Source organism: Choloepus didactylus, chromosome 2, assembly GCF_015220235.1.
Source record: "Choloepus didactylus isolate mChoDid1 chromosome 2, mChoDid1.pri, whole genome shotgun sequence".
Classification (NCBI taxonomy): Eukaryota; Metazoa; Chordata; class Mammalia; order Pilosa; family Megalonychidae; genus Choloepus; species Choloepus didactylus.
This window is the reverse complement of record NC_051308.1, coordinates 49,413,456-49,421,980: the sequence shown is the minus strand read 5'-3', so window position 1 is coordinate 49,421,980 and position 8,525 is coordinate 49,413,456. Positions and strand designations below refer to the sequence as shown.

At 38.7% G+C, this 8,525-nt stretch overlaps 1 pseudogene; it reads left to right on the top strand.

Annotated features, from left to right (window-relative positions):
- The first annotated feature begins 222 nt into the window (after positions 1 to 222).
- Positions 223 to 814, top strand: LOC119515642 (annotated as a pseudogene).
- The last annotated feature ends 7,711 nt before the right edge of the window (positions 815 to 8,525 follow it).

Genomic DNA, 8,525 nt, shown 5'->3' with positions numbered 1-8,525 from the left:
CTTGGGATAAGAATCCTGAAGCTTTAGCCAAATGGGCAGAAGGCTGGACAGGTTTTCCATGGATTGATGCCATCATGTCACAACTTCGTCAGGAGGATTGGATTCACCATTCAGCCAGACATGCAGTTGCTTGCTTCCTGACATGAGGTGACCTGCGGATTAGTTGGGAAGAAGGAATGAAGATATTTGAAGAATTATTGCTTGACGCAGATTGGAGCATAAATGCTGGAAGTTGGATGTGGCTGTCCTGTAGTTCCTTTTTCCAACAATTTTTTCACTGCTATTTCCTGTTGGTTTTGGTAGAAGCACAGATCCCAATGGAGACTACATCAGGCATTATTTGCCTGCGCTAAGAGGCTTCCCTGCAAAATATATCTATGATCCTTGGAATGCACCAGAAGGTATCCAAAAGGTAGCCAAATGTTTGATAGGAGTTAATTCTCCTAAACCAATGGTGAACCATGCTGAGGCAAGTCATTTGAATATTGAAAGGATGAAACAGATCTATCAGCAGCTTTCACGATATAGAGGACTAGGTAGGTCTTCTTGCATCGGTGCCTTCTAACCTAATGGGAATGGAGGCCTCATGGGTATTCTCCTGGAGAAAATATCCCAGGTTGTAGCAGCAGTGGAAGTTGCTCTCAAGGGAGTAGTATTTTACTTTATGCTCATGGAGACAGTCAGCAAACTCACCTTTTAAAGCAAGGAAGATGCTCCATGGGCACCGGTCTTAGCAGTGGGAAACGCCCTAGTCAGGAAGAGGAGACACAGGGTATCGGTCCAAAAGTACAGCAACAGAGCACTAATTAGAAAACATTCAGGAGCATCCTGTTCCAGCTGAAATTGATGGGAAATTCAAGACTTTTTCAGTTAAATTATTTTAAAACGTCCTTCATTGATGGAAACTAGTTACATTTTGCAATACATTGTTTCTAATGACATTTCTATGTTTTAACGTTTTAAAGAATTTCACATAGGACAAATGGTAATTTGTATATAAAGAACTTGGTAAAAGAATTTGCTTAATGTAAATATAAGTCACAATTAGTATAGACCCATCAACATATTTTTGATAATTTTTCATGTATGGTAAAAGTTAAAGTTGCAAACTGATATCCCGATATAAAATCAAAGTTTTGAGAGTCAATGTGGGATAATGGAGTCAATGTGGTTTTTAGACTTTTGTAAAAGACTTTGTTAAAATTTAGGACAAAATTTTCTTGATATCATTGTTTGATTTAACTTTGTACTCTTCGATAACAATGTTTTAGAAAATGTCTGTAATCAAAATTGGTAGTCGTAGCCTCTGTTAACACAACTGTATGTGTTTTAAAGCTTAATGTATTCCTGTTTTGACCCAGAATTGTAAAAGTTTCATGTATTAAGTTCTCCTTGCCTCCCTCCCCTTTTTTTTTAAATTCATTTACAGCTAAAGTGACCTTCTTATTAAAATATATTCAAATATGGAAAAAAAATTAGTGGATCTGGATATCTAGGGTGGGGGTATATTAGAGTTTTCTGTATGGGTATTGTATTATTTTTGCAACTATCCTGTAAGTGTGAAGTTACTTCAAAATTAAAAGTTTAAGAAAAATAGTACATGCAAACTGAATGAACAGTTTCTAGAACTGATTTCTAATGAAAGTGATCAAAAGTAAAGACTACATGTTCAAAGAGGAAAAAAACTGCTTCAGAGAAACCTGATCTTCAGAACTTTCCCTTTATTCTGATGCCATAGCACCTTTAGAATATCTTACTTTCTTTAGATAATGACCATTAGCCAATTTGAGTAATAAGTTATTTTTCCCACAAGAGTTAACAAAGTTTTATAATGTACCTAAATACTTGGCATCAAAATCTAAGTGATTTCCTTTATTCCAGTTTTCAGAACCTGCATCTCCTAGCAATAATTAATGATAAATTTGCATTTAGTGAAACAATAAATTAATTATGTTTGGAAAAATATCAAGTTTCATGAGCATAAACTGGCATTATACTCAGGGCATTAACTCTGAAATTTTTTTTGGTTTTGATTTTTTTAATTTTACCTTTTAACTTTCATTCATTCACTCAAACATTTTTAAATATCTTCTATAGCATAGCACTGATTTACACGCTATTGATATGAAAATGAAGCCCATTTTTTTTTTAAAATGAGGCAAAGGGGTTGGGAGCAGCTTGGATGGGAGGAAAAAGAGAGTAACATTTTAATGAGTACCTACTCAGTGCTAGTTTCATTTATATATACCCTTCCATTTCATATTCACAATAATCCATGTCATAGGTGTCAGTATCACTGTGAACTGAAACCAATAAAATCTCCTATCCCTATGTTAAACAACTCTGAGACTGGGCATGTCTTTCTGTCTATATGTTAGCCAATACTGGGAACAAATAAAAATAACCCAGCTACTTGCTCCAGGAAAATAACACTGTGAACCAACTAAAATACCTTCATTCCAAGGTTAGCTCAAAGCTTACCTCACTGAGCTCACCAAGCCAAAGCTATTACTTCATATATTCTGTCCAATTCCAACCAGTTCTCCATTTTAAAAATTATCCAGCTCCCCATAAACATCTTACTCTCATTTCCCTCTTGTGAAATATTACTAACTCTCTGTCAAGGTGATACTCACCCTTATTATAGAAGGTCCAATACACTTAGATTTGTTTGAGCAATAGTTTTTTGTTTTCTTCTTGTGGTCTTTGAGGGAGTTGACAGTCAATAGCACCATTTTACAGATGAAGAAATTTGCCCAAACTCACATTGCTATTATGAGCTCCTTTCTTGAAGAACTAAATTTTAAATCCAGATGAGATTGACGCTAAAGTTCATGTTCTATACACTGGTTCTGTCAGGCATAAGTGCTTAGATTAGATAAGGAAAACAGGCTTTTACTGAATATTCCCAGAAGTTCACAAGCAAACAACTTTAAAAGAGATGGCAGATTAAAAATAGCAATCTATAAATGCAAGGGAAATTCAAGTCCTTAAATCAAGTCAAAATTTATTTACTGCCATCTGCTATTCACAGTGACACAGCAATAAAATGCACAAATGAGTCACAGACCATAAAAGAGCTGCCTAAATGAGTCCCATAAACAGATGCAAGAACTGAAGTCTAAGTATTGATTGATAACTATAATTAAAACTTAGAACTTTCCACATGAGCCTAAGAAAATCATACAAGCCCTCCTGGGTCAGCATTCAATGTGCTTTATAATCATAGACTTTTGGGGCCTGAGCATTGAACAGTTACTGAAAATATAGAAGAGCAAATTAAATGCAAAAGTATTTGGTTTCAAATGCATTGAAGGTATTGTGTTTACTTCAAAACAGAATGTGATAAGTAGCCACATTCTGTGGAACACAGAAGGAGGTGGAGTTTGGTCAATAGTCCCAGACAGTTTGATTACTTCTAAAAGGAGGTAAAGAAGAGGCAAATGTTTTAAAGGCAGTGTCACATGAAGAAGAACAACGAACCATGTGCCAAAAAAATATGATATGCTCTAGGTATGCTGGCCAAGGGTCCCCAGCTCAGCAAGTGGGGTTCTAAGATGAGGATGGAAAGCTGGGGTCGGGCCACCGTGGGTCTTAACACTGTGCCAAAAGAGCGTCCAGTAGCATACAGGCTAAAGCAATTTTCACAAGACAGAAAGCTTTTCTCAACGCCTGGCAGGGAGATGCACCATTGTGCTACCATTATTAGTATTCAAGAATGCAAATTTAATGTTGATGGATGAGCTAATAACAACAACAATAGCTAAGACTTATATAGCATTTGTTCTGTACCAAGCAGTGTTCTCAGCACTTGACACTATTGACTCATCTAAAGCTCACCCTACCAGGCAGTGTTATCATCCTTAGTTTACATGTGAGGAAATTGAGGCACAGAGGGGTTAAATGATTTGTCCAGGTTTCATAGTTAATAAGTAGCAGAGCCAGGACAAATCAATCAATTAATTAATTACCTAACAAATGATGAAGCCACTTGTGATGCCCTTTCTTAGCAGGCAGAAGCGCATGGTGTTTTCTGATGTAGTAGAAACGTATTCCACACTCAGGGGTCTGGTCCAGACCGTGGTACTGAGTACTCATCAGTATTCACACAAGATAGGCCACCTCCCTCTTGCTCTGTGGCATTTTGTGCATATTTATTACTTATAAGGCACACAGTTTCTTGCATTTTACCTGCCATTTCATTAGAAATGTCCTATCTAGAAGGGTATTTAGAATTAGGTGGGTAAAATGGATTTGTTATCCTCTATTCATTTCCAGAATTATAAGTAGCCAATTTGAAGGATTATTTTTATTTACTATACATTTTTTAATTAGGAACAATCTTAAACTTACAGAAAAGTTGCAAGCACAGTTCAAAGGACTTTTCTTCCTGAACCATTTGAGAGTAAGTAGCTGATCTGATGCCCCATTACCTCCCCCTGCAAATACTTTAGTGTGTATTTCCTACAAACAAGAATTTCCTCTTACAGATCCACAATATAACCATCAAAATCAGGAAATTAAAACTAATACCACATCACAATTTAATCTTCAGATTCCAATTTTCCCAATACTGTCCTTTATAGATCCAGTTTAAAATCACAGATTGCAATTCGTTGTCATGTCTCTCATCTCCTCCAGCCTAGAACTTCTCAGTCTTTCCTTGACTCTCATAGCCTTGACATGTTTAAAGATTACAGGCTAGTTATTTTATAGAGTGTCCCTCAACCTAGAGTTTTCTGATACTTTCTCATGATTAAGTTCAGATGATGCATCTTTGGCAGGATTATAACAGATGTGATGTGATCTCACTGCACTCCATCAGGTGGTGCATGATTTCGAATCATTCCTTTGCTGATGTTAGCTTTAATCACTGGATTAAGGTGATGTCTGCCAGGCCTCTCCACTGTAAACTTACTTTCCTTTTCTTTGTAATTAATAAATATTTTGTACAGAGGTCCTTTGAAACAACGGAAGTATCCCATTCTTTGTGAGATTTCCATTTACTGATTTATGTATTTATTCCAGCATGGACTCATGTCCTCCTATTATATTCAGCGGGTAATAACACCTTCTTTTTGGTGCCCTGATTAACCAATGGGGGCTCCTTCAGGCTGGCTTCTAGTCCTTTGATATGATCCTATCATCCTTAGAGCACTCTCTTGCTCTCTGGCTAAACAGGATATTCCAAAAATTTTGCCCCTGCCCTGGAACTTTCTCCAGAAAGTCTTGATCCTTTTAGTAGAAAATGGTGTGCTTGGGAAATTGCTACTCTAAGGCCATCTCTCTCTCTCTCTCTCTCTCTCTCTCTCTCTCTCTCTCTCTCTCTCTCTCTCATACACACACACACCCACACACATTGTCATTTACATTTATTTCTATGTCTATCCATGTTTCCATTGTTATGGCTCTGTCTCTCCTGTGTAGATGGGTCTTCATCCTGATCAGGCTCTAAAACCTCATGCCCGGCTGCCCACATGCATGGAAGCCCTTTTCATCCTGCTTGGACTCCAACACCCCATGCTGGGCCACCCCACCACGTGGCTGGCTCCTCACCCAGTTCAGGCTCCAGCACCCCAGTCTGCTTGACTCCTGAGTGGATGGCCTCCACACACTACTTGGGCCGTGTTTCCCCACATCAGACCCCACTCTGTGTGTGTGCCCCCTAGCTCTGCCCCACCTAATAACTTTACACGGAATTTTTCAGAAAGGGGAAGGGAAGTCTGCTGGCAATCCTTGGCCTTTCTTGGCTTGCAGCTGTAGCTCTTCAATCTCTGCCTCTCTTGTCACGTGGCCATCTTCTCTCTTGTCTGTCTTCTCCTCTTCCTATGAGGACACCACTCACACTGCAGCATGGTCCCACCCCAGTCCAGTATGACACCATTTTAATTTAACTAACTCTCTGCAATGACTCTTTCCAAATAAGTCCACATTCTAAGGTGGGTGGGAGAGGGAGTTGGGACTTCCGTGTATCTTTTCGGGGGGGGGTGGGGTGGGGGGACACAGTTCAACCCATAACAGGAAGGGAAATCAATTGATACATTTTTAAAATACTACTTAAAAAACATGGAAATTATTCAGAAGAAAAACAAATCACCAGAAACTTTTGTTTAACATTGCTAGAAAAAGATTTTCAGTATAAGAAAACAGTATTGTTTTTTGCGGTCGCAGTTGACTCGTCTGGGGGAGGGTGGCGGCCGGTTGCTAAATCCTAGGCTCCCAGGATTGCTCCGAGGGTACCGGCGGCGGGGGCTCTTTCCCGGAGACGAGGGCGAGGCGGGGGACTTGGCCAGGTCCCCGGCGGGAGGCGTGCAAAGTATGGAGGGCGGCGAGAAAGGAACAGGCGGGACACGTTTCTTTTAGGATGAAGAAAACCAAGAGAGAGAGAGCTTTATTAGGGGAGAGTACAAGCTTATATCGGGCGTTTAGAGGGCGGGATAGCTGTAGAGGTTAAAGGCTTGGATTGGTTCTGAGAGGGCGCGGAGGTTGATTGAAAAGGGGCGAGAGTTGCTCCCGTAACGGTGTCTGGCAACAATGTATGCGCACCGGTGGTGATGGGAGTTGCGCTGGCAACGGGGAGTGTCCGGGCAAGATAAGGGGGTGGGGAAAAGGCGGTTCCCTCCGGCAAGCCTCCCCTAACAGTGGTATTTTGGGAGAGGAAATGGGGCCTGCCTCCAGCCTCACTTTCCCAGGCCCGGGGGGCTGTGGAGGGCGCTGTCACCCGTACCCACTACCCTCCCCAGGGGTGGATCCGGTCCCCCAGCCCAGGCCCGCCAAGTTGAAGCACGTAATCAGTGTCCCGCAGTTTTTAAAAACTAAAACAATTTAGCCATGAAGAAAATGTTTATTTCTCATGAAGTCCTTATACCAACCAATAAACAAATTCTTGTTTTGCATATAGTACTTGTAGACTGCCCTAATATTTGTAGGGCCTGGAGCAAGAGTACATATGGAGACCTACGTACCAACAGAGGGAATATTTAAAAGTAGTAACTCACATTAATAAAATTTCAAATAAAATACATTCTATCCTTTTACCTTGACAAATTAGCTTTCATGATAACAAAAATTTTAAAATGTATAATACCATGTTTTTTATATATAATCAAAAGTCAGTTAAATACCAAAGACAACTGAATTTAATTATTATTCCATCTGTCTGGATGTTCTGTAAGGAGTCAATAATAACTGGATGAGTAATAGACAAAGGCAGACATAATTCATCAATTATATTTATTCCATAAGATTTACTTTCCTTGCTTTCATTTTACAAAATCATTCATTATGTAGTCATAATTAAGATTTTCACATAATTCATATTCTATTAAAAGTAATTCCAAATTAAACAACCTTTTTTGAGCCACATAAATTCCAATATAAGTTTCATTTGTTTGTTTTATTAATTTCAGTTTGGAAACTTTGTTCTGCTGAGACAGTAGCAACTGGAATAAAATAAAAGCAATAATTAGCTTCAAAAACAAATTATGAATTTTACATGTCATGTTCAAAAGTCACATATGATAAATTATTATAATTGCTAAAAAATTATAAAATATTAAATTCATCATGTAAATCATCATATCATTTTTCACCATTTCTTAAAGCAAAATTCATGTTCATGCCCAAGCTCTTATGCAAATAATAGTATCACACTTCACATACATTGTATCTAGATCTATCTATATACAAATTTATGAGTAATATGAATCATTTAATATTGCAAAATGTTTCCCTGGTGCCATGTTCAATTGTTGTGAACAAGCATGAAAATGGATGTTAGGTACTATTGGGAGATGATCGTTCATTATGGAAAATTTTATTCATATTCTCCGAGAGGAAAGAATTGACAAGTTAATTGATTTGTTTTTTCTCTTAGTACTTCTTCTGCTCAAATCCTTCCCTCAGAAATAATGTTTGTTTCTTATTTGGCAGTGGTACAATCTAAAACTAGTAGGGCACCCAGACACGGTCACCTTGTTTTGAGCACATAGGGGAAGAGATGAGGAGAAGATTTCCCTGGGGCCTCAGTTGTTAGGTCTTGAGAGAGGCTATTTAGGATTCTAGGTCATGCTGTGCCACAATTGAGACTGAATCACCTGTGACACACTGCCCATGAGTTCCTTAACACATTTATATTTTGGTGTGTTTTGTCAAGTGAAACCCCCTGAAGCAGAGGGCCCATGCAAGCACCGCTTTGCTGGGGTCTAAGAAAGTAATGGTAAGTAGCTTACATTGCATTAAATGCTATGTGAAATAACAGATGAAGTTAAAAGGCCTGGCATGTTTCTTCATATGAGTTTGCATCTAACTGGGGAGATCATTGTAGGATTCATAAAACAAACAAACACAATAGCACAAAAAGCCCAGATGCTCAGAGGAACGAGGCTATGGGCAATTGGCAGTAAGATTCAAAATAAAAAGAGTGAGGAATCTGAATATTTTTCCAAAACTATTTCTGATTTTCAAAGCTGGAGCAGTCAGTGTCTGTTTAGGAAAAGAGAAGCCATACTCGGTATTTCAAAAGC